Here is a 25,782-nt window from a genome sequence, read left to right on the forward strand (position 1 = left end):
CATTCATTCATAAGGCATTTTTCATTTACATGTGTATTTTTGCGTTCACACATTAATTCGTGCATTTACTACTTTTTGAAACTCTTTCAGTCATCATTCGATCTCTCCATCCACCCATCCATGCATGTCTTTATACATTCATTCACTTATTCACCGGATTTCTCCCTGTATGCATCCGTTAGCTCATTCATTTGTTTCATTCTTTCCACAAATAAAACACTTCGAAATTAATTAGATTCTCTGGAGAAATGTGGAGTAGTTTAACCGTAACTCAGAGTGAACCCTGGGCATCTTTCTCATCACTGGGCGTGGAGGCACGTGGAATTGGCTAAACAGTGCCAGGGGCCCTGAGGGAGAATTATTGGACCACCAGAGGCACAGGCTAAACCCATCTATTGTGCCCCTGGGATCTAAATGTCACTTGCGTGCTGGGATCTTGGAGTCTTCCCTCCCCAGTTCTTCCTGATGGCCTGAGAATTTGTGGGGTCTTCCCAGACTGCCTCAGTAAGTCTTGTGACCCTGAGCCATCCTTGGGTTGCTCCTGGGCTGGCAGAATGCCTCATGGGGAAGCAATAGATGATTGAATCCAGGAGCCAGGGCTGCAGTGTGACAGTTTGGAAAGAAGGGGCTGTCTGTCCAGATGAATTCATGTGGGGCACACATGGAGTGGGCAGGAGAGGCAGTGAAAGGCACGGTGGGAATGAAACATAATAAATGGGTCATTCTCTTCTCCCCCACCGAAGGGTTTCCATCTTTTTTATTTTTTTGAATGTCACATTCTGGATTTGAAAACACAGAACCCATAAAACATAGTAATCAAAGGTGAGGTGAGGTTTCTAGCAATGGTAATAATATTGGCTGCAAGCCAGGCTAAGAACGAGAACGTTGTACCCTTGGACGTGAAGGGTTTGGGAAGGGACCTGCCTCCACCAGACTGAGTGAGGATTAGAGATAACTTTTCCGTCAAGCTCTGAGTTGGTGTCGTGAATATAGACAGGTTGTTTCGATGGCTTAAATGCAGACTTCTTTTGATTTATGGTTTATTTGCTCCCACACTCAACCTTCCTTTTTTGTGCAGGACTCGAAATGCGTATCCGTCCCCTTGCTGCTTTGCAGACTGTGTTTAAGTGTCTGGCTGCAAGGATGCTTTTGATAAGCAGAACATCAACAAAGGGCTTTCACATGTGCAGGCTGCGCGGGGTACCTGTTGGCTCTAGAAGATGTGTTCAGCCTTTATCGCTCTGTGAATACTTTCTTCTCTGCAGGGAGGGTGGCGTGGGTGACCAGCTGGAAACTCATCCTATGCTCCTTTAGACTGTACTTAACTCCTGAGGTACCCTCCTTCCCCTAGGCATTCATGAAGCCTCACCCCAAGAAGACAGGCTTAGGTGGCCCATGTATCAAAACCCCGCTCACACTGAATCTCAACTCATGGCCAATCAAGAGTTCCTCCTGTAGCCTGGTTCCCTAGGTAACAAGCGTCCATTTGAGAAGGACCACAGGAGAAGGAACCCTCCCCCCCGCAGCACGCACGTTCCTCCTTTGCCTGTATCCTCCATCCACCTCAGTCCCAACTCTGTCCTCCCCGTCCAACCATCCTTTTGCTTATTGCTCTACTTGATTTAAAATACACAGCCATAAACACTCAGGGCAGCCAGCGGCATGGCCGGATATAATATTAATTTCTTTTCTGGTTTATTTGTGAAGGAGTCAACCATATAAATCACCTTAAGCCACTAAGACAGAAAGTGAAATCGCGTCTTCAAATGGAGAAGTGTAGTGTGTTACCATTAAAATCCAAGGCGCATATGTGATCAATTTGAGGTTCTTAATGTGGGTATAGTTTTGTTAACGTTGCTTTAGATTATGTGAAATGCTCTGAAAGTTTTTTTTTTTTCCTCCCCCTCCGTTTTCAGTGGAAGGCATCGGGTACCCCTCGGCAGCATATCGTTAGAAAGTCTGGTGTCGGCTGGACGGTCTCCTTGTAATGCCATTTTTCATGACTTGTTTAATTAACAACCATTTTTGACCTAGACTAGTTATAAAAGTGTTGCCATTCTCTCCTGCTAAATTATGTCTAATGAACATATTTGCATGTTATCAGATATAGCAGTATATCATTTCAAATTTTGGCGTTTAAGCCTGCATCACTCAAAACAGCTTTTGTGGATTAGTAAGCAGGTGAAATCAAAAATCTCATTTCATATCTGACATTAATAACTTTCAGGGGGAATGAGCATTGGCATTTATGTCTGGACCGGAATCGAGCCCAATGTCCTAGAAACACAAGGGCAGCAGACAAACCTACTCACCAGATAGGAAAATAAATCATGCATAATGCAGAATTTCTACCTTACATGTTAATTAATGTGTGCAATCAATTACTGATGTTACAATATGAGAAAGAAACTGGTGGGGAATGGGGTAATAAAAAATACCTATAGATTTATCTGCTTCTTTTTTCTATTTAAACAAATAGTCTTCAAGCCTGTGAATGCTGTGTTGAGACATGCTCTGAATAATAAGCATCATAAAATCTAATCAGATTTATAAGAGGAATTGATTGTTGTGGCAGGAGGAGAGGGTGGAAAATAAGCTGAAATTTAAGTGTTAATTTTTATGCTAATCCACAGTGGCTTCATATGAAGCAATTTTGTTCTGTGCCACAAATATAAAATTGTCCCTTGCAGAGAAATGTCAGCTTGCTAGACCTGAAAGCAGTAATTTATTAGGTATGTTTCTATTAGTATGTGTCACAGTTGTTAGCAGGCAATACACACAATGGTGCTTCATACTTATCCTCCAAGTCTCAGAATGTTTCAGCTCAGTGGCTGGAACGTGGGGCATTAATACATTATCATATGCGGGGTGGTCTGTGCCCTGTGGACAAAAGGCTATTTAATACAATTTAATGTCATTCTGAGAAGAAGTGGAAAAATAAAGACGGGGAATGAAATGGCATCTGTGTGTTTCACAGTGCACTCATGCACAAACCCTCAGTTTAAGAGGTATGACATTTCTGCCAAGAAAAAGAATAAAACTGGGGCATTTTTTTTTTTATAACCTGTTCCCCACTGCAGTATTTTCTAAATGCTATTAAGTGATCGATTTACACGGCCCCATGATGATGTCATCTATAAGAAGGGGAATGCAGATGACAGCAAAATACTAGTGACAGTGACCTTGTTTCAGAATCCTTGGAACCCTGTCAGCTTTGCTTCCAGTATATGGTTTCAAAGAATGTACTTTTTGGACAATATCTAGTTACTGGGTAGTGAATTAATAGAGTTAAGGGTTCTGATGCAATTCACATATAGGTCAATTACATGCGCCAACATCTGCTCTGTCACCATCATTTGCATATAGCATTCATATGTTAATGACGCCTCTTTTTACTCAAGTAATATATTTAAAAAACAAGATTTGCATATCAGTTTGGATCAGTATATTACAAGCAATTTATCATTTTCTCCTTCTTGTTACGATTTTTAAGAACAATATCTTGAGTGATGGCTGCTATATTTGAGCACGGCTCTGATTTATACAAGAAACCCTTCAGTGGGAAAGCTTCCATTCTAAAGCCGCTTAAAGCCTTATAAATCAATAATGACACAGATGGACTGGTGATAATCTATTTAGAATGCCTGATAGCAAATATTGTTGTACAGATGATTAGAGTGGTAACTGTTTTAGCAGAAAGCCTTTCCTCTCTTTGTAAATGGTAAGTTTGAACAAAAAAAAAGTCCTCACACAGGGACTTATGTCAGGAAATCTTCGTGCTGGGTCTGGATCGCAAAGGGGAAAAACATGGGGGGGAAGAACAAAGAGACTTCCCGCTCCTGCCAATATAATCATATCATTCCCTGTTTCTTTAACAAAACAGGACCTCTTAATGGAATTGTGTCTTCAGGTGTAAATAGCATTAAAAGCTGCTTCTCCTCCCCTCTTTGCCCTGATACAGCGCAAGGAGTGAGAAAATAAAGTGGAGGTTGTCAGAAGTGGCAGCTGCTTGGAATCCTGATAAATATAAGCTTTTATTGATCTGATGAAAATGAAAGATCCCAGTGCTAGGCAGTATTTAGCTTCTTGTCTACAGCACGTCACCGGTGGCCTTGCATTGGGATAGATTTTCATTCTCATACACCGGATTTGATTTCATCTTTAACCTTTTCAGTTGAATTTCCTTGACCTCTGCGTATTGCTGTGATTTGGTGAATTTGTTACATTTCACTTTACATCGTTTCTTTCTGTATTTCCTTTTGTGATAGGGAACTGGGACGCCCCTCTGGCAATCTGTCAGTGCCTGGATCAGCTGCATCCTTTCTGGGGTATTTTCTCACCAGACTGACAGTCCTTAAGACAAGTATGCAGTTAAGCTGCTAAGGTAAGTCTTACGATATTAGAACTCTCTGCCCTGGACACACATCATTTCTTCCTGCTTCGTCGCGTTGACCTAACACAAATCCCAACCAAACAGCCCCCCTCTCTCTCCCCCGGGCCAGGGGCTTCCTCCCAGCCTCTCCCGCACCCAGGTAGGATTCCTCTACCTGCCCACAGCTCTGGGTGAACGGTGGCTGGCAGGACCTTTCGCCAGGAGGGAAGCATTCCTTTGTGGCTTGGGTGTGTTTGGGGATAGGTGGGGAGGGGGGAACAAAGGAATCATAAAAAAAAAAAAATGTTATTTTCCTCTCTGTGGCTTAATTCCTTTCTCAAGTTTTCTTCTGGGATAAATAGGAGGCTTCAGTTCGAAATCCTGAGGTGCTGCTAACATATTCTGGTTCCAAGAAAGTGCCGCTGTTATTTTGAGTAGTTTTGATACAACCAAATCAAAGTGAAGATTTGAAATAGCTTTTCTGAAAGCCCAAGCTGAAGTCATAAATTATTCTGCACCATGATTCTTTCTGATAGTAAAACCATACCTCTTTGCCTGACATTGCTGAAATGTGGAAAAGTGAAAGTTAAAAATAAAATGAAACATTTAAATCTTGGCTGTTGAGAACCCCAGACAGACATCGAGGCCAGTCGATAAAGGCCTCTATCAATTAGGCTGCCACAGTTATCATCAGATTTGGTTTATTAGCAATTGCACAGGTGCGGGCTTCTAGTATTCAGATTGGGAAGAGCTGGGAAAAACGCAGGGAAATACCATCAAATGGAAAGTGAGGGTCTGGGGCGCCAGGGTCCTCCCGGTGGCAGGGCCCGGGGCAGCGGCGGTGCCCCTGCCTCGTGTCATAGCAGGAACTATCTGCAGAGAAAGAGTTGGAACTTTTCCCTTTTTTAACCCCCTGTATTTGCGTTAGAAAGTGTTGATTTCACACTGTGGTGAGTGTTTTCCATCAGCTTCTTGGTGGGTGTATTTCGTGTTAAGAAAAAGGAGCAGCGAACACCAGCAGTTGGAGCTGCCGTCGGCGGTTGGCGGGCGGGCCTCCAGTGTCTTTGGGACTTCTGGGCGCTAGGTCTCCTCTGGCGATGGAGACAGACAGCCACCGGCTTCTGGGCCTGGGCCTCCAGACTGAGCTGTTTGGCTAGTCCCCTTCTCAGCATAACGCAGGCAGAACAATTTTGGGTTCCATAGCTGTTTGGTTGGGAAAACAAGCCTGCGGTTGCCAGTAAGGTTTAGAATTTGCCTGCCAGATCAGGGAATGTCTGTGAAGACTATTTTCCCTCTTGGGAGGCAAAACACAGATGGGGGAGTTAGGAGTCTTACAATATTTAGCTGCTACATTGATGGTAGGGATGCTGCTGCGTGCAAGCTCGCAGTTTCTGAAGGCCTGGCTTAGCATCACTGCCGAGCGGCTCAGGTAGGGGAGGCGGGTGAGGCTGGCTTGCCCCGGGGAGTGAGCACACCAGCCCTGGACCTCATAAAAGATAACAATGATGCGATGCTCTTGGGTTGGACGGGAGCAGGTGGAGCCGGGAGATTTTCCTGCATGGAAAAATGTACATCTTGGAATAATTTGGTGGGGGGGGGTGGTCATGTGAACTGGAAGTAGGGTTAGAACTTTATATCCAAGAGCAAATTCTGTGCCCTGGAGACCAAGAAAGGGGACAAGCTTTAGAAACAGGCGGAGAGCGTGCAGGCATCTTCTTTCCCGCCTCTTGCTGACTTCCCAGCCCCAGCACACAGGATTCTCAGGCCGTGGAGCTGGACCCTTTTCCCGGAATTATGATGAGCTGGTTGAGACATTTCTGGATTTCTAAATGTATATACTGGGGGAATCTTGCTCCCATGCCTCCCACCAGTGCCCTCCCCATCCTTTGAAATGGACACTTGACTTGTTAAAGACATATAAAATGCTACACAAGTGCAGCTTCGGGACAACTGAAGCCCCATCACACAGAAACCCTAAGCAACCTGTCAGTGACCGAACCTCTCATACACATCAGAAAGTTATTTAATGTCCTGCCCCATCATGGTTTTCCAGAACAACCCCAGCAAGAATTGGAGGCAGAGGCTGGAGGTGTGGCTGTCCAGCCCCATAGCTTTCTCCTTCACAAAGACCCCATGCATGGTTGTGAGGCCCAGTGACTTCCAGAAGGAAGTGGCTTTCAAAGACCACAGGACCTTCCCTCCATCTGACACACAGTCTGTCCCTGGGGCATGTGCGGGATCCTGGACTTCGGGTACTGATCCCACTGTGGCTCCGGCTGTCCCGAGGCAGCCCCACTGCCCTGGCGCAGACGTGTGAGTCAACAGTCTTCCCGCAGCAGTAATTACCTTAGTTAAATGCTGCAGGAGAAGTTCTTTGGGACCACAGAGGAGGGAGTGAGTAATTGTAATTTCTGTGTGACAATGATGATAAACCCTGCATGTGTGTGTGGGGGGGGCTCTGCGTTGTATCTGCTCTTCACCAGGAGACCTCCAGGCTCTTGGAGGTAAAGGTCCCCCAAACTCCTTTGTGGCCACTGGATGATGTAGGAGGGGAAGGTCCCATTTGTCTCACTTTGCCCGAGAGAAACATGATTCAGAGATAATTTCAGCTCTAGAGGGAAGGTAGAGGATTATCTTAATCCTCATCATTTCCCCCCCTCTTATCAGTTCCACTTTCCCGACTTGGAAACTGAGGTCAGAGAAGTGAGTGGCTTCCTGCAGGTCACCCAGACGGGGGACGGTGAGGCCAAGGTTTGCACATGCTTCTTTCTGATTGTGGAGCCTGATCCTTTGGCTGTGGAGCGGCCCGGGGTACAGCCTTGAACAAGACAGACAAGCCCCCTGCCCTCAGGGAACTTATATTATGGGGCTGGGAAGCAGAAACAAGACAACCATGGATAAGATGATGTCAGATGGTGATAAATGCCGTGAGAAAACACCTGCGGTGAGGAGGGGGAGTTGGGAGTATCTGCACTTGGGTGGTCAGGGATGGTTCCCCCTGAGGAAGGCACATGGGAAGTGAGAGGTCTGAAGGACACAGAGGAGCCAGCCGGTGAAAGTCTGGAGTGAGAACATTCCTGGCAGCGGGAATAGCATGTGCAAAGGCCCTGTGGTGGGGAAGAACCCAGCATGTGTGGAGGACAGTGTAGGCTGGAGCACAGTGAGCTCTGGAGAGAAGGTGGGTGGTCTGGATGGCCTGGATAGAAATGACTTTGTGGATTGAGATGAGGACTACTGCCTTTCTTTTATGTTTCTGTTGCTTTTAACCAGAGGGTGTGTCTTGAGGAACCCTCCTTTCCAGGTATGGGAATGCTCCCAGGTGCTAGAATTCTGCAAGTGGCTTGAACCAGCTCTTAGTGGGTTGTTTGCTGTGGCCTTAATTTTCTCCCAGAGAGGTGTCCTGGAGACTTGTTTAAAGCTGACAGGCAGGGATTTCAGGCTGCACAGGTACAGGAAAGGTGGCTAGTTGCACGGGGGCCATGGTGATTCATGGCAGTGCCCCACAGCTGCTCCTCCAGACCCGGCTGAGCACCCCCTAGCTGCGGGGCTTCTGGGGCTCCCTTGGATAAGGTCTGCCTAAATCTGTGCAGGCTTCCAGGAGGTGCAAGCGTATCCCATGCACTACAAGGAAGTGTTAACTCCAAGCGGATCGTGATCACTTGTTTGTCAGTGCTGATGTGCGGGTCATCAGCAGGACGCAGAGCGAGTTTAAGGGTAAAGATTCTTAAAATTCTAGATAATTCCTGGACCCCTGAAACCCGAGGGCTAGCAGCAACTTATGTGATCCCTTTCACCTCTGCCTTTTGGAATCATTAGAATTTGTTGCAACTTGATTTAAGCAAACTCAATACATATCAAATCCACATTCCTTTCCAAACTTTCTGGAACGCAGGGACTGGAAAGCCCATGACCTGCGTAGGTCTGATTTATGCAAACACCCAGGACACGATGAGGCCAGGACTCTGGCTGTGAGCTCCTGATACCTGCACAGGTAACTTGAAGGTGCCCCTCAGGTACTCCAGGATCCCTGTTTTAGGGACAGAAGATGCTGAAGGTTTCAGGAAAGTTGCTAGGGGCTAGTGCAAAAGGCAGCTTGGCCAGGGGAGGGGTTGGACTCCACCCCAGAGTAGGTCATGAGGAGGCACCAGCTTTGGCCCAGCCAAGGCAGGCTTCATCTGTCTCTGGGGAATTGTCCTAAACCCAAATTCAGGGTCCAGGTGGGAAATGCAGGGTGCTGGGCATGTGCAGAGCAGACTGGGGAGAGCTGATGCCATTGAAAGGGGCCAGCCAGCTCTCATCAGTTGCACTTAGGGATGTGGGCAGAAGTTTTCCAGGTCTCTGCAGTTTTTAAGGAACAAAGTTCCTTTAAGAAAAAAATCTGGTTCTTTTCTTTTTTTTTTTCCCTCCAATGTTGGCAACTAAGTTTTAAAAAACTTTCTACAAATGCAAGTCTATCTGTGGACTGGATGTAGCTGTGGCCGGCACTGCATGACTCCTGCACCCACACCGAGCACAGGCTCCCACCCGCAGCCAGCCCGCGGTGAGGACCGGCAGGTGCTAACCCGAGCTGCTGTGGCACATCCCGGGCTCTGGAAGAACGTTAAGTGTGAAGGGAAGGCAGCATTTGTAGGAACCGGGCCTCACTCTCCCGCCCTGCGTCCCCTTACTGCGGGGAGGCCAGGGAAGGCCCCTGGCTGCGTGGGGTGGGTTGCTGCCCGGAAGAGGTGCAGCAAGGGGGAACTCACCCACCTCCTGGGCAAAGTGGTCAGAATGCTCGTCTGCAGGCCCCCGAATGCCAGCTTGCTGTCTCCTCAACCCCTGAGTTGTAGGCTGCCTGCCTATGTGTAATATGGGGACACGGTGAGGGAAGGCGTGTGACTCTGCCCCGAAGGAGCGGGTGGTAGAACCACCCTTCCTTATGCCAGTCGTGGGGCTGCGTGGGCAGAAGCCTGGGGTCTTTATTTGGTTCTCGTGCGTGGCTGATCCACTTACTCTGCTCAGCTGTGTTGGGGACAGGGCGGTCCTGACCCTGCACCAAGCTGACCGGAAGCTCTGGCTGCCATTGATGGCCTATGTTGACCCTAGGATGAGGCAGGAGAAGAAGATGCTTTCTGTCCTGGGAGACCCTCCTGGGAGGGAAATGGTGAGGCTGTGACTCAGCCCACCTGGTGCCTGTCCCTCGAGGGTCCCATGACTCTGCTCCATCCTGCAAAGGTGACCTGTGTCCTCAGCTTTCCTGAGAGGCAGGCAGGTGGCCCAGCATCTCCTGAGATGGGGGGCAGACCAGCTTTGGCATCGTCGAGGGCTGGGGCAGGGATCTCTCGTCTCTGGGCCTCACTTCCTGTTAGCCCCTGCCCGGCTCGGCGCGTCCCATGCGCTCCCTTCACCCGTCCACATGCAACATGGAGTTTCTGTGTGTGTAATATTATTTGTTTTTATTTCTGTAATCCCTTTATTGTTTGCACAACTGCTGTCAGACTGTTGCCTGAAAGTATCACAGGATAATTGCAGAACGCCTGCATAAGTAATTTCTTATGAAATCGGGCCTTGTCTGCATATAAAATTGTTTGTCGTTGCCGCATACATGGACTTCATTATATCCAGGCTGTTTACCAGGCTCGCACCTTCCCCACAGGCCACGGCAGCGGGGAGGGCCTGACACTGGGAAATAAGGAAATACTATCGTCATTCTTTTTGGTCATATGACATTGCTGGAGGGTGACAGTCCGTCCGATGTGGTCAGCGAGAGCCTGGCCCTGGAAAAAAAAATGGGGACCTGGGTCCTGCTTTCCGGGCGGCTGCCGGGGAGGCCGGTGGTGGCTAATCCGCTTGCGCTGGGCATTTCTTCCGACCGCATTTCTGCGATATTAATGGTGTGTGGTAGTGAAAGAAATGTGTTTTATTCTCGAGTCTAACCCTGCTGTTATCAAAGTAACTTCCAGCTTATTAGTGACAAAGGACTTTTCTCCTCTCTGCTGCCCTGTTCGCCAGGGCTTCCTGAATTAAACTGGTGTTTCCTGTCCTTTATATGCATGACCACATCTGGGCAGCCTGCTCGCAGCCCCGCTGCTTAATAACAATCACCTTCCCTTTCAGTCTCTGTTGATTGTTTCTAATTCACTCTGACAGATAGTGCCTGACAACTTGCCGGCTTTTCCCTCCCTCCGTGACCTGAAGTTACTCACAGCACTTATATAGTCTGTCATTTTTAATATTTGATTTCATTTTAAGTTATGTGTTTTACTGAGAAGATGAAACCAAAAAAAAAAGGGGACTTGTAATGGAACATAAATTTAACCCTTCTTGCCATCCAACACCAGCCTGAGCCACCCTCCCCGGTGTCTGGGTGGCGGTTTCTCCTTCCCTGTGATTCTGCTGCTGCTGCTACTGTTGGGTTATCTTTTTCTTCTCTCTCTCTTTTCTTTCTTTCATTTCTGGAAACAAAAGCTTCACGTCCTATTCTTTCCCTTTCGTCTATGGAGCTAATAATGGTGATTTCTGCTTTGCAACCAGGTTGTAATGGAAAGAGCTTTTTGGGGTGGGGGGCTACCCTGGAGCGAGGGAGGCAGGGAAGAGAGGCCTGGTGACGTCTAGAACAACCAGCTTCAATTAAGGTTCAGAACGTGAATCTGATCTTGCTTTTGGGACACGCTTCTCTTTGTGCGAGCTGGCGGGGCAGAGAGGCCAGCTCTCCCTGGGTTTGGGATGAGCACTTGGAGGGAGCCCTTCCCAAGAGCGGGTCCTGGGCTGAGGCTGGACCTGCATTCCTTCTGCCTCTTCCCTCTGAATCTGCCCGGCGAGCGGCCTAGCAGGGCAGGCGTCCTTGTGGGGGGCGGGTGGCCCACGTCACTTCAGGGTCCACTCTGCCATGACTTGGCCTTTGTTTGCCACTAGACAAAGGCTCCTGTGTCCCTCTTGGCCCTTCAGAGGTTGAGAGCTGTGAGGCCGTGCATTAGGTCAGCTTTGCAAATAGACACCACAAAATAAAAAAAAAAAGGGGGGGCGCAATAAGCCATGGCGCCTCACTTGTGAGGCTGGCCTCCCGTGGATGTGGGTCTGACCCACACAAAGCGGCGTGGGTAGATGAAGAAATGTAGTAAGAGGGATCTGGGTTGGATCTCGGTTAAAAAAAAAAAATGCAATTTCACCGTTGCCCATGCCTGGACTCCCTATGACCACAGCGCATCCCAGGTGTGTGAGCTGTCACGCTCGGCAGGCCCTGTTCCTCCGGAGCCTCAGGCTAAGTGTCCCTTTGATTCCTGCAGCGGCAGTCCTGGAGCGGAGGTGTGCCAGTCCTCGGGGCCAGGCAGGTGGGTTTCCAGGGCTCTCTGTAAAGGCAGCCTGCTGGGGGCGAGGATCTCCCGGGGGCCACTCTGCAGGCTTGGCCCCGAGAAGCACAGGGACCCAGGTCGGCCTGGATCCACTGCCCACAGGTGGGTGTTTTAGCTGCTTCCCTTTTGTTCTGCTGCTCCCGGGTCCAGGCCTGCAGACCCAGGTCCTGGCGGGCCGGCCACGCCTGTCTTGTCCCAGCTACTCCCACGATGACTCTTTCGCTGGGGAGTTTTCTTCACCAAGCCCACCCTTTCTGGAACCTAGGCTTGCCCCCTTTCCGTGGGCACTGTGGGTAAACTGAGGAAGCAGCTACTGTCTACGGAGACTTTTCTCTTTTCTGTAGGCCCAAGTGTTCCATCACCGTCACCCTCCTTCCATCCGAAAGGGTTGACCAAGTCACGAACCACTATTTATTGTGTTGGCTTTGCAGTGTTGCTTGTATTTTTTTGAAATTATTGTCTTTGTTTTGAGGCCTTTTGACTAAAATAAAAAAGAGGATTGTGCATATAAAGTAAAGTGGACACAAGCCTTTTAACATTATGTAGGAGATAAAGATCTTTGGATACAGTGGTACAAAATGACTTTTCTCTTTCACTGACCCAGATGGTCTTTACGTGCAAGGTGTAGGGCCAGGAGGTAAAGGAAAGGGGTGGGAAGGAAAAGTCTTGGATTTCTTTCCGTATCTCTGGATACGGTAACCTACAAGGGAGACCAGGCGTGTGTGCATGTGTGTGTGTGTGCATGCGTGTGCGTGCATGTGTGAGTGAGACATCGGTTGCCAGGCAGTGGTGTTGGCTCTCACAGTCTGGGATGGTCCTCACACCAGCCCCAGCTCAGTGAAGTTGGACGCAGTGCCATGAAGAGGAATCCAGAGAGGGGCCAAGAGCCTCCGTGCCCTCCTGCTTTTAGGAGGGCAGTCAAAATAGGGTTTTAGCGCAGGCTCTGTATTTGAGGTTTAACCTCCAGCAAGGCCAAATTATGCTTTTATTTCCTTTATAATGGACTGTTTGGCTATTACTGGTTCTTGTTTTAGAGTCAGAGAGAATTGAGGGTTGAAATCAAGTAAAGATTTGATTTGGATTTGGTGCCACCAGGGCCCATCAATTACCTGGTGGGTTGGGGTGACAGTGGAGGAGACTCTCTCAAAGTCCAGCTCTTCTGGGGGGCTAGCATGGGGGCAGGCATGTGCAGTCAGGATTTGGGCCTGGAAGACCCCCAGGGGCACTGCTTCCCCAGGAGGCAGTGCTAGCCAGGGCTGCAAGTTAGCAGGGCCCCCCGCCTGTTCCTGGGAATTCTCTGACACTGGGCCTAAGAGGATGTGCCTGTAGGGAGGAAAGGCATGGAATTCTTTGGTACCATTTTAAGTCAACAGGAGCCATGAGCAGGTACAGATACTGAGCAGAGAGGCTGCCCGGGGCATGATTACAAAGGGAACTTGACCTCAGAGATTCAACAGAGAGCCATGGATCCGAGGGTGAGGGAGCTGTAGATAAGAGCAGTATGAATGAGATGTTGTTATGTGCGTGTGCTCAGCTCCACATCATGTCAGGAAAGGAAAAGCTAGACCCATCTCATGGCTCAGGAAGAGCTCCCTGGAGAAGCCAGAGTTGGAGCTGAGCCTTGGGGACCAGGAAGATTTTCATAAGTTGAGGCGAGTGGAAGGCTGGCAGAGGGCAGGAACCTGCCAGATTCATTTGCGGCTGCAGGGAGGGGCAGGTTGGGAGGGGCTGAGGGGGCCATTCCTCCTCCTGAGAGGGAGGACACCATGGGAAAACCAGGGGCAGTCTTGGTTTTGGGGGTGACAAGTAGGTCTGTTTTGTTGGAACTTAGGATATAAGGGAGCGTGAGTGGAGGGGTGGGTAGGAGCCTGGTGGGAGAGAAACTGCCTGCCGGGCACGGGTATGTGAGATTTGTGGGGACGTACCCATCCGGAAGAGTGGTTGCGTTATCTGATGCTGGCCCCGGGCCGTGGGCCTGGGAGTGGGGAACCCTTCTCTTGGCCGGGGCTCACGCTGACCTCAGAGACAGAGGCACCGCACTGCACTGATGGCACGGGGCTTGGGTGTCCAGGCTGTCCTGGTGCTCAGTGATAGGCCGCTTGCCTACACTCTCAGGCCAGGGCCGTGAACTGTGCACAGCACGCTGGCCTTGAAAAAATAATTTTAAAAAAGGGACTGCCCTTTAAAACTGTCTCTCCCCTCTCTCCCTCCCTCCCCCCACCCTCCATCCCCACACTTTATATTCATCAGGGTCATACACATTTTCCTTTTCATGCATAAACAAAAGATGCACTTTGGGTTATACAAGGGGTATATGCCAATGTCAAGAGCAGACAAGAACAATGGAACAATTAGCAGATTCACCAGTTCTTCTGCTTACATTTCAATTCCAAGGGTGAAACGTTAGTTTGTTCAACTCTCTGCTTTATGCCTTGATCACAGTGTGAAAGTGTTGACTAAGCTTAGCTTCCCGGTCAGAGGGTCGAGACCCATGGCTTTTAAACATGCTTATATGAAATCCAAACATTCATGGCCACTGGTGATCTTGAAATCAAGGCACAACTTATAAAACGAACACATAATTATCTTGTTTATTCAGGGTATAAATAGAGTTCATGCATTTAAAAATTTTTCTTCCTGATAAGGACTTGAGCCAGCATTTGGTCTTTAGATAGCCTCTCTCCCTGGCGTGCTGTCTCTCCCCTCTCTCCCTCCCTCCCCCCACCCTCCATCCCTCCCTCTCTCTCCCTGTCTCCTCCTTTCCCCTTCCCTTCCTCCTTCCTCCTAACTCCCCCTCTCCTTTCCTCCTTCTGTCTCTTTCTCCTTGGATTGTTCAGAAGGGGAGGGTCTTGTTGGAGCGTCTGCAGTTGCCCCTGGAAGAGGCAGGACCAGCCTGTGGATTTCTTTCTTGGAGCCCTTCCTGCTTCCCTTACAGCTTTGGCAGAGCGGTGGGGATGAGTGCCCAGGGAGGGTCTGGAGTGCTTGGGCACATCCTTGCCACTTCCCCAAATCCAGGAAAGGGCCAGTAAGCCCATACCTGACTCTGAGAGCCCAGCTGGGGACCAGCTTCAGACAGAAAGGCCATCTGGGGATGAGACCTCCCACGGCCTTCCTGACAGGGGCGTGGGGGGCACAGTTCATGCCCAGAATGACTCCTGAGCTCAAAGCCAGCCACTTTTCATCCTGCACACACTTCCTTTTCCATTTTTACCATACCAAGTACCACATTTTCTAGACTTAATATTTTTTCCGAGACACAGTTAGTTTTAATTAAATGTTATATTTAGCTTTGTCCTAAATAATAATCTCTATGAAAGCTCTGGTTTGATGTGTCCATTATATATTTTTTCATATCAAACAATAAAATAATTATGTGAGTATTAATAGTTTTTTTAAATAGGAGTTTTTTTGTGTATCACTTAAAACCATCTCGGGTGTCTGAGTGGTCTGCATGCAAGCCTCTGGGGATCACCGTGTCCCACCACTGGCATGTTTGCACCCAGCCAGGTTCCTAGGATCTAGTTCAAGTTACTCCAGAAGCTACTGGCTCCCCAGGCCCCTGGGAAGCCCCTCACCAACCCCTCCAGCAAAGTTCTCCTCGACTCCTCGATCTCATGGCCCTGCCCTCAGAATCCCCAATTGTCATTTACTCATACACTGCTCTGGTCACATCTGATAGCGCTGTATGCTGGGCCATGCTGAGTCTGTCCTATCCATTCTAGATGGCCAGCCAAAGTGCCTGATCAATTGAGCTAGCTGTCTGTCAGTCTGTCTGTCAGTTTTGTGTATCTGTGTATCTCTCCATCCATCCATCCCTCCATCCATCCTATCTACACCCCCCACCTCGTATCCCTCTATCTGTCTGTCTGTCTATCTGTCCCTCTGTCTGTCTGTCTATCTCTCTCTCTCCTATGTGTTCTCTGTCCCCCCACCCCACCACCTCCCCTCCCTCCTTCCTTTCCTCCTTGGTGAACCAGGCCCCGCTTCAGGCCCTGGGACTCTAGCAGAGAACAACACAGCCCTCACGTAGCTGACATTCTAGTTGGAGGAGGCAAGCAATAAACAAATACCCACATAGATGAAGAAGCCAGAAAGGGGAGGGACATGCCATAGCAGGTATTGAAATAGGGGATACAAAGGAGAGAGGCCAGGGCCAGCCGAGGCTGCGAGATCAGGGAAGGCCCCTCTGGGGAGGTGACGTTGGGTCCCAGCTCTGAGGGGCAAGTCAGAGCCCTGGGAGGATAGGGCAGCACCTGGGCTTAGGGCAAAGCTCAGGTAAGGGCTGTGAGGCAGGGCAGCCTGGATGGCTGTGAGGTGAAGACAGAAAATTCAGACAGAAGAATGGAACTGTATCTGATTCCAACGTTGACAAGGATAAGTTTTCCATTTCTCACTTCCTAGGGGCTGCAGCCCTATTTCTAGGTCAGAAGGTCCAGCCCCTCAGCTCTGAAAGGCCCTGTGTCAAATCCCGTCTGGTGGGAGCTTTGGAAGCAGTGCCACGTTGTCCCCTGCAGGGTTTGAGGGCTGGTGGGGGGTGGGGAGCAGACCACGAGGAGGCAACCACTGACATGCTAATATTTCATTTTAATCTTGAGTGCCAGGTTACTTTCCAAATGAAGTGTCTCAAGCAAGGCTCTAACTTACATGAAATAAAAGAGTTTAATGCTAATTAAATATCATCTGACTACCGAAGCCACATTTATTGATGGTCTAAAAGAACATCAGCCAGGTGGGTGGACTGGGAACGTGTCTCCGCTGGAAACGCACCTTCGAGTCCTGGGACTCTTGCATTTCAGGCTCACATGCCCCGCATGTGGGAAAGGAGGTCAGGGAAGGTGAGACCCCTGAACGGCCCCTCCAGCTTCCTCTACAAGGTGCAGAGATCAGTGCCTTTAATGTGTATTTGGTGCAGGAGGCCTGGGGTGGAGCCCAAGCTGCTTGTTCTTAACCAGGCCCCAGGAAGTGCTGGTCCAGTTGCATGGTGAGTAGCAAGAGTTTAGAACAGATCAGGCTGAGCTGGCTCTGACCTTGGCTTTGACCCTGGCTCCTGGCAGCACTGCACACAGAGAGTGGCAATCCTGGGTGGAGTCTCCCACCGTACTGCTCTCACCCACCAACCTCCATGTCCCCTTCCTCCTTTCTTTATCCCAGTCCTTCTTCCTCCTCCCTCCTGTCCCCAGCGTTGTTGGCGCTGTCCCCAGGCTAAGATTGTTGGTGCTCTCCCCAGGCTGAGGACGGGGTGATTCCTCCTGGCTGTTGAAGCCTTTTACATGGGGTTTGACCTGATCTTCCACCATTGGCCTTCTCCCGGTTGTCTGCTCCTCACGCCTGATCTCCTGAACCAGACTTGGAGCAGCTCAAGGGCACAGCCACTCTTCCTCCCTCTTACTTCTGTGCCTCCAGGACTGGCAGGTTCTTCTTGCCAAGGCTGGGAGGGGGATGTACTTCCCGACCCTCTGCAAATGGGGACTCGCCTGGGGCAGAACTGGCGTCAGCAGCCACATGTTGGTTGAGCCTGGTGGGCGGGGCCTCGAGCGTGAGGTCACGTTCTTCATGCTCACCTTCCAGCTTTCCTTCGGGGAGGCTTCTCTTGACTGTGTCGTCCCTTTCCTCTCTGATCGGCAGCCTCGGAACGGTGTAGACCAGGGTTGCACAGCCATAGTGTTGCCAGGGCGCAAGCATTCCCATCAGCCGATGCGCCGGGACCACCTGGAGATGCACGCCCCGGAGGTTGCCCATGGCAAGGGGTCCAGTGTTGCTAGAACTTTGGATTTTTCAAGGGAGGTCAGAAACCTAGATTTCCATGTGGAACTCAGCCGGTTTTTGCAAGCTGAAAAACTCTTACACGATTTTCTTAAATTGTCATGTACAGCAAACTGAATGTGTGTGTCCTTGGAATTTGGCAGGTAGGTCTCAAGGTGCAGCCTCTGATGCTCACCAACTCTGGGGGCGATTCCACAGATCCCGCTGGGAAAAGCCAGGGCATCCAAGGGAGGGGGCCTGGTTGAAGCAGGCTTGTCAACAGCTCACCTCTGTCTGGGGAAGGGGAGTCGGGTGGAAAGGGCTCTGATGTCTCGGAGTCCATTCTGCAAGAGTGGGCTCTGATGTGGCTCTCAGGCCTCAGGAAAACTCAGTCTTCCATATCAGCTTGTCTGCATCCACCTATAATTAGCAACCGAAATTTCTAAATGAACTGCCTAATCAAGTAAATTTAGCAAACTTATTGCAAGGTGTTACCAAATCCTCTTCCTCCAACTGTCCACACAGACACCCGTACCACCTCGCTTGCCTACGCCGTTTGCAACCGAGGCTGCTTCTGTGTGCTGTCTGGCAGCCCCGCAGACGGCCCCTTTCTGTGACCTATCATGAGTTTATTAGTGTTTCACTGCCTTGTTGCTATTCAGTTTTATCAGTTTCAGCTTCAAGAGCACCAGGTTCAATTTTCAATAGAGGTTTCGCCAAGTTTAAGTGGGATTAAGATTGTTAAAAATGTGTTCAAATGCTGGGACCGTGTATTTTCGTTTGAAGATACTGTTTCTGCCCACTAAGGGATTTCGACCTCTTATTTATAAATTTAACACTTTTCTAATGTGCAGAATGGCAGCACAGGGCTGTTAGTTTATTTTTGCACATGACACATGAATGCATTAAATGTAAAGGATCAAAACTGAAGCTGGATCAAACAGCCGGACTCATCTCTGACCGCTCAGCCCTAGATGTTGCTAACCCTGTCCCAGGGTGCTGCTAAGACTGGTGGCTGCTTTGACGTAAATAAACATCATAAAGGAAGAGGGAAAATTATGCCACAAATTACAAAAGGATGGGTTATGATATTATTTTTTTCCCAGTACCATAAGATACGCAGGTTCTCCTACGAAAATAGGTGCATGTGTAATTGAATATTATTTACCTGGATCCCTTCTGTAATTCTTGAGTAACTTTTTTTTAGGAGAAACCAATTCAGGAGTTTCTTCAGTGGCTGCAATCAGAATAAAGTGGTTCCACTTCTAGGTTAAGAAAAAAACCAGTAATAGGCTGAGCTGCTATTATGGAAAGTTTATTATTATGGGTATATAAGCTAGCTGGGGGCTTAAGCACAGAGCAGTTGGATAATTTAGCTAGCTCCTGGATCCAATTAAAAAAAATCTATGTTGTGTCCACAGTGGGGGGATGGCCATAGCTGAGAAAGCACTCTGTCGTAGATGGTGACACACCTGTGGCATTCTCTCGGTTCTAAGCAGTTTGGGATGCAGAATGCTCTAAATCCTCTCATTACTGCCTTGGAGAAGACAGACACTTCAGGCAGTTCTCCATTTATCTGAGATTACCAGTTAAACTCGTTAAAAGGCAACTCTGGCTTGTTCACTCAATTGGCTGTGGGGAAGATTTCGTGTTCTTGAGCGACAGTGTGGCTTTGATTAGTGGAGTGCTATAGTTTTTAGGGGAGACCTTTTCTAACTTAATTTATGACCCTGGTTGATGGCGTCTATGCTGGGGCATTACGTATTTCCCCAACTATTGTACCTGGTGTCAATAAAGGCGCATTTAGGGAAATCTGAAATAAAACTCCAGGGTGTTTTTGTTCTTTGGGGGAAGCAATGCACCATAAACATTTTGGGCTGGAGCCAACAGCTTTCCATGACCGTGATTGCAAATTACTGTAGTATGTATAGATTGCTGGTGGGACACTATTTGAGGAAACCTGTATTTTATAGAACATCACTTTTATGCACAAGCCAGGCAAAAAAAATAAATAAATAAAATCTAATTTAGCCAGCAGACAGTGTTCTTTTGAATGAGGATTATGAAAAAAATATTTACCAAAAAACAAGCTCTAAGTCTGGCTTTTTGTTTCATCATTATTACATCAATCATCAATATCAATACTTAATAGCAACCTGATAATGTAGCCAGTAGGTGAAACAGCTATTAAAAAGTGTAAAAAAAAGATTAATCAGGTGCTGGGGGTATTAATGCTCTCCAATTATTTAATGATAAGTACATATCTTTGAAAGTGTTTGTTTTTAATAATCGACTGTAGTATTAGTTTGCAAAAATGTAATTGCTTCTTAATTTTGCATCTTAGCTTCTTTGTGCTGGGCACAAAGGTAGTATATTTCTGTAGTTATTGTTTGCAGCACTCCGTGTAAAAAATCACGTTCATTTCAAGAAGCTGTTATGGTATTGATTCTGGTAAAGACTTCCATTAACTGACCAATCTAAATCTCATAAGTGATGTCAGGATAGTTATGCATTTGCTTGGTTCAAGTATTCAGCCATTATGTTAGAATGCAGGCAGTGTCTGAATATGGCTGTTAAATTATTTCTAAATACCGAACCAGAACAGCTTAACAGTTCTGCAGTTTGAGACTGACACAAAAATGACAATCTGCCACCTCTTTGTTTTTTAAATATTAACGTTGTATTGGGATAGTATTTTTGGAGTAAAAACCTGTGGCACGAGAGGATAAGTGACACAAACAAAGGCAGCTGGGCTTCATGAAATAATGGAACAATAAGGCCCTTGCAGCCGTTCTCATCACTCCAGTATGTTAATTAGCATTCTGTTGTGGCCGCAACACTGAAAACATGTAATCTGTATTGGTGTACAGTACAGCTGTGAACACACATTCTTTTTTGTGAGTCCCTGGAGTTAGCCTTGCCATTGGCATATGCGTTTGGGCCAAAAGTCAAGCCATCACCACTAAAATAGCACACTATAGCAGCAAAATGTCATTTGTCTTTTCTTATTTTTTTCTCCCCTCAATGCCACATGCTATCCAGTGATGTAATCCAGTACCACTGCATCTGTCTCCCTGCTCTGTTTTTGCAGGAGGGTACCTGGGGGGCTGGGATGCCAGTGGGAGGATTTAAATGGCAAGTGGCCCCAGAAGGGTCAAATTAAAAAAAAAAAAAAAATTCAATTCTTTCTCTTTATATTATTTGTCTAAAAATATTTTTCCTAAAGAATGCATAGAATTTTAAGTGTCAGGGACCCAGAATCTGCTGCTGGTTTCCCTGGATTCCCTGAGGGGAGGGAGAAGTGGCTAATTCATAAGGAGAGAGGATCTCAGTAAACTTTACCCTTATTTATCATCTGTACTCTGAACCTGATTCCCAGTCCTTCAGGCAAGTAATCTCCATTTGGGGTAGGGTTTGTTCTTCCCATTTCAGAGCTGAAGAAACTGAGGCTGGAGCATGACCCAAAGATAGACCCTAATTGCAAGGCCTTTCTGATCTCTGTCTGCATGCAGACAGTGTATGGCTGGAGAGAGTGAAAACCAATGGTCATTTTGAGGCAAAGGAGTTAGCACCAGTGGGCCGAGGCAGCTGGTGTCTGGGAGTGGTAACTGGGGCCATCAGGCACAGGACCTAGGCCCCTCCTGGGCGATCTTCTGCTTATGGGTGGCTGTCTGAGAGCCGCCCCTGGTACTGCTGGGCCCGGGCCCTGGGTTCTTTCTGATGCCAGCTTTGGAGACAGGAGGAGAAGATGGTTTCAGCGTTGTTGTCATAGGAGCTGGACTGAGTGGCCAAAACCTGCTTGGATTTTCACCTGATAAAATTTGGCTTGCAAATCGAAAATGGTCCCATTTCTATTTTCTCTGGTTTCAAAGTAATTCAGCTTTCTGTGTGTGTGTGTGTGTGTGTGTGTGCAGCCTCCCCAACGCAGGACACTTACACATGCACACACACACTCTTGTCCATGCAGGACATATCCCTTTGCAAAATAATTTTTGAATCAAAAATTGTATTTTCTAGCACTTTAAATGTATGATAAATTCAAATAGGGACCACCCAGTGGTTAAAACTTTCCCCACCTTTCGGATTAATTTTATCTATCCTATCACCATCTGATCTGACTATACCAAAAGAGATTTTTTAAAAACCCAAAAAACCAGAAAACCAAAACAAAACACCAAAACCCAAAACCAAGCCAAACAAACAAACAATAAACAAACCAAAAAAACCCCATCTGGCTCTAAAGTAACTTTCAGACTCTGTGGACAAAGCTTCTTGTTGTCTCTTCCTGAAAAATGAGAATGAATACTTAGCTCCAGATTTTTCTTTTAATCTGCCTCAAACCTGATTGAAAAATTACCCCCTACCCCACAAAGAAAGCACAGCATCTGGGTCACCAGGCTGATCCAATTTGGTTCTGCTTTTGGACTGTGGAGGAATCAAATTGTCTGGCGTTTAGGTGACATGAGTGAGTGTCCACCTGGGAGCAGATGAGGTTAAAGGTTAATAGCACTTTTTTTTTTTTTTTTTTTAATTCCAGCAGAACAGAACTCTTTTCCACTTACCCGGCCCCTGTTCTGAGCCCCACGTCTAACTCCACAGCCTTCAGAGAGGCCTCAGTTGGTGTCTTTGCTCAGACTTGCCTGGCTGAGGTAAGGCAGGGCTGATAACTAAGATTTTAGGTCTGCTGTTTCTCTTTTCCTCGAAATTCACCCCATCCCCCCTTGGTTAATGGCTCTTTAAATATTGAAATGCCTGGAAAAACAAAACAAAATAAAATAAAACGCAGGCTGTCAAAGAGATAAGAACAACAACAACAAAAATGTTAGTATCTTTTAGAATTTGTCTTCCTAGTAGTAAAAGTATATAATTAATAGGAGAATTTTCCTCCAGATGTGGCTATACTATAATAGAGCCTTATAAATGCTACAGAAAGAAAAATTGCTTGGAACGAAGGCGTCCTCAATGAGAGCACACCTGGGTCTGACAAAGCTTGCATTTAGGGACTGCTGTGCTATCACAACGCAGAGAAAGACCAAGTCTCCGGGAGCAGCTGGAGAGAAAGCCCCAGCAAATCTGCATGCAAATAGCAGCACATTGTTAACTTAATCAGATGCCGAGGAAAAGATGTGCCAGAACCGCGAGGATGATCTACACACACGGAGGGAGAGAGGCCTGGGCCGCCGTGGGCGCTGGGCGAGGATGGGCCTGGAGCAAGGTGCAGCCAGGCCCGGCCCGGCCCACCCACCGCCTGCCCGTTTGCTGGGCCTGCAGTCAATTTATCACGGACTGCTTGATTCGCTCTTTGAAAAGATAGAAATGATGGAGTATATTTCAATTGGAAGGAAGCTTTATTTATTTATTTATTTTATGGTGATGTAGGTACGGGCATTATTTTGCTTGACTCCGTAACTCCAATTAAATATTTCTGCTTAAATATCCGGGTGCATGAAGATAAGAAATATTGGCCTCGAGTGTATAAAGAAAGAGATCTTTTCATTTGAAAAAAAAAGAGAGAGATGCTCTCTATAGATTGCAGGGCTGGGTATATATTGTACCTTAAGAAGAAGTGGAAGACACCTGTTATTTATATTAATATTAATGGAAATATGTACTTTAAATCTCCTCCATCTTTTAGTTTAGCACCATAAAAAATAAAAAGTAATACTATTTAATCACCCACAGCTTAATAGTGCCTTAGCTGTTTACTGCCATTGCACTAATTGCTCTGTACTAATGTGTTTTTCTGTGATATCCAGTAGTGCTAAGAGAACAGAGATCCATAACCAATTAAATATAGTGTTTTTTATGTTAAAAATATATCTGGTGAGGCTAGAAAGGGAACAGAAGCCGCCCTTAAGAAAGGCGAGTTGGCACCGCCTCGGCGCCCAGCAGAAGGTGCCCGCGTGGCCTCTTTTGCGCAAAGACAAAGGGGGTAATTTTTTTGGCAAGAAAACAAACCCAAGGAAAGCACAACAAACTGAGTGTTTCCTTTTTTTTTTTTTCCCCCCCCTCTCCTGCAACTCCTTGGGCTGCTTCTGTGCTCTCTCTTCCAGTGAGGGAGAGTTGGACGTGGGAGGGAGAAAGGGGGAGCGGCCAGGACACCCGGCGGTGCGGAGGGCGGGCGGGCGGAGCGCGGCTGGCCCCCGGACCGGGCTGGGGCCCGGCGCCTGCGAGCCGAGCCGGAAGGGCGCCCGTTCAGGCGCAGGCAGCCCCGGGCAGAGGGCTCATCGGGGAGCATTGTCATTGGTTCCAGACGGAGCGAAGCGCCCGGGAGATCGGGCCGCGCGGGCGCCGCTCTGGGCGGGAGGAAGGTGAAGGGAAATTGGACAGAATAGCGTTCATAACAATTTCCAAAACGGTAGGAGTGACAAAGGGACGCAGGACGCCGCCGCCGCCGCCGCCGCCTGGGCCGGGGCTGTTTCCTGGCGAAATCACTAGCCGGGGACGGGAGCCGGCCACAGGGCAGCCCGCCGCCTGCGTTCGTTGGCGGCGCGCCCAGTGGCACGGAGGCCCCGGGCCTGAGCGCTGCCCCCGCCGTCCCGCCGCCCGCCAGCCGGCCGGGCCCCGCCGAGCGCCGCACTTCACCTTACGGAGGGGAGATAATGAGATCAATTAGAGGCGCCGTCACCGCGCCGAGACAGCTGCTGGCGCATAGTAATCACCGGCGGGCCGGCCGTGCGCGGGGGCGCCCCGCCACCGCTACCTGCGCCGGGCACCTGCGCGCGCCGGGGCCGGGCCGCACGCCGCCCCACCGGGACCCCCTCTCGGGCCCCACCCCAGCCAAGGCCTGCGCGCCCTGCTCGCATCCCCTGCCGGGGAGCTCGCCCCTCGACTGCCCTGTGCCGCCAGCTCAGGCCGCGGGAGGGTCCTGGACCTGCGCCCGCGCGTGTGCGTGTGTGAGCGTGCATGTGTAGGTGCATGAGTGTGCCCCGAAGCTGTGTGTGAGACCGTGTGGGCTTGAATGTGCGGGTGTGTGACTGTTTTAGGTGCGTGGGCGTGAGTGTTTGCATCAGGTGTGCGTAAATGCGTGTATTACAGTGCTTATGGCAGGTGGGTGTCTATGCCACGCATGAGTGTGTGTGCATAAGCATGTGTGTCCACGTGTGGACGTGACCGTGATTCTGTGTGTGCAAGCGTGCCTGTGTGTGCGTGTGCATTTGAGGATTGTGTGTACGTAGCCTACCTGAGAGCTGAATGTATGTTATGTGTCTGTATGAGCAGTGAGTGTGGGTAATGAGAGCGCACGTGGGTGTGTGTACATGAGCTTAAGTGTGTGTGTAACTCCACGTGAGTGCAGGCCTCTGTCTCAAGGGCTGGGGGTGGGTGCTGTGGCCCCCTCCTTCAGTCCCTTGTCCTCCAGAGGCTCCTTGGATGCCACAATTTTCTTTGGGGACAGTGATTCTGAGAAAGCGCCACATGCCGTGTGTCTGTGGCCCACAAGTGGCATTTCCTCACCATAGGCACCTATTAATGGCATGGGTGGCTCCGGATCTATGGACCTCCATCTTTATGTCTTCCCTACTATGGATCTGTCTCTGTAGACTCCACCCTGGTCGGCCCCTCCGAAGGGCCTGGCTCCAGAGGGACGTGGGGTGAGGACGTGTGCCTCCCCACCCGTTACTATAGACCAGAAATGAGGCTGGGCCCGCCCAGGCACCACGGCCCCATTTCAGCTTAGCCCATACTGATGCTCAGTGCTGGGCATGCAGGCTGTGTTTAGCCCTTAAAGGGGCCGGGGCCCAACAGAGCCTCACTTTAGAAGCCAGAATGGGTGAAGACCCAGGGAAGGGTAGGAGGGAGGTGTCATCCTGCCGGCAGCTCACTGGGAGCCGTAGCGTTTGTTTTCCTGTCTGGAACGCTCTTCCTCTGGATCTTCATGTAGCATTTAGCCCAGCTGTCCCCTCCTCAGAAAAGTCTTCCTGACCACTCTACCCATCCCGTGTCCCCTTCAGTTGCTCTCTTGTCTTGTTTTGTGTCCTTGTAGTCCTTCCCGCTGAAATCGCCACCTTCACCTGCTCCCTTGGTCATTGCTGTGTCCCCCATTAAAGCCCTTGCTCCCTGGGGCCAGGCTTTTCTGGCGTGTTTGCTGCTGCACTCACTCAGCGCCTGGTGTAGTGGCCAGTACACGGCGGGTACTAGGGGAACAGGCGCCTGCTACCTGGCCGGCCCTGGGGCCCAGGGGGAGCCCAAGGTAGCCAGTGCATGCCTGTGGGCTGAAGTCCACAGCCATCTTGAGATGGGGGCTCTGGAAGGTTCTCTGAGAGACTGTCACTGGGAGCCCTGACATGGCCTAACGTTGGGGCAGAGATGTGGGGGAGATGAGGTGGTGCCCACAGG

General features: G+C 49.0%; 1 protein-coding gene across 6 annotated transcripts in view; it reads left to right on the forward strand.

Annotated features, from left to right (window-relative positions):
* The window catches only part of ZNF536 (zinc finger protein 536), a 414,729-nt gene that overhangs the window by 106,286 nt on the left and 282,661 nt on the right, over nucleotides 1-25,782 (forward strand). For all 6 annotated transcript variants that reach the window (XM_031458545.2, XM_031458544.2, XM_031458547.2 and 3 more), the window contains one exon: nucleotides 4,269-4,384. The gene's annotated coding sequence lies outside the window, so the exon portion shown is untranslated. The remainder of the gene's footprint in view (nucleotides 1-4,268; nucleotides 4,385-25,782) is intronic.

The sequence above is a fragment of the Camelus dromedarius genome, chromosome 9, assembly GCF_036321535.1.
Source record: "Camelus dromedarius isolate mCamDro1 chromosome 9, mCamDro1.pat, whole genome shotgun sequence".
Taxonomy (NCBI): domain Eukaryota; kingdom Metazoa; phylum Chordata; class Mammalia; order Artiodactyla; family Camelidae; genus Camelus; species Camelus dromedarius.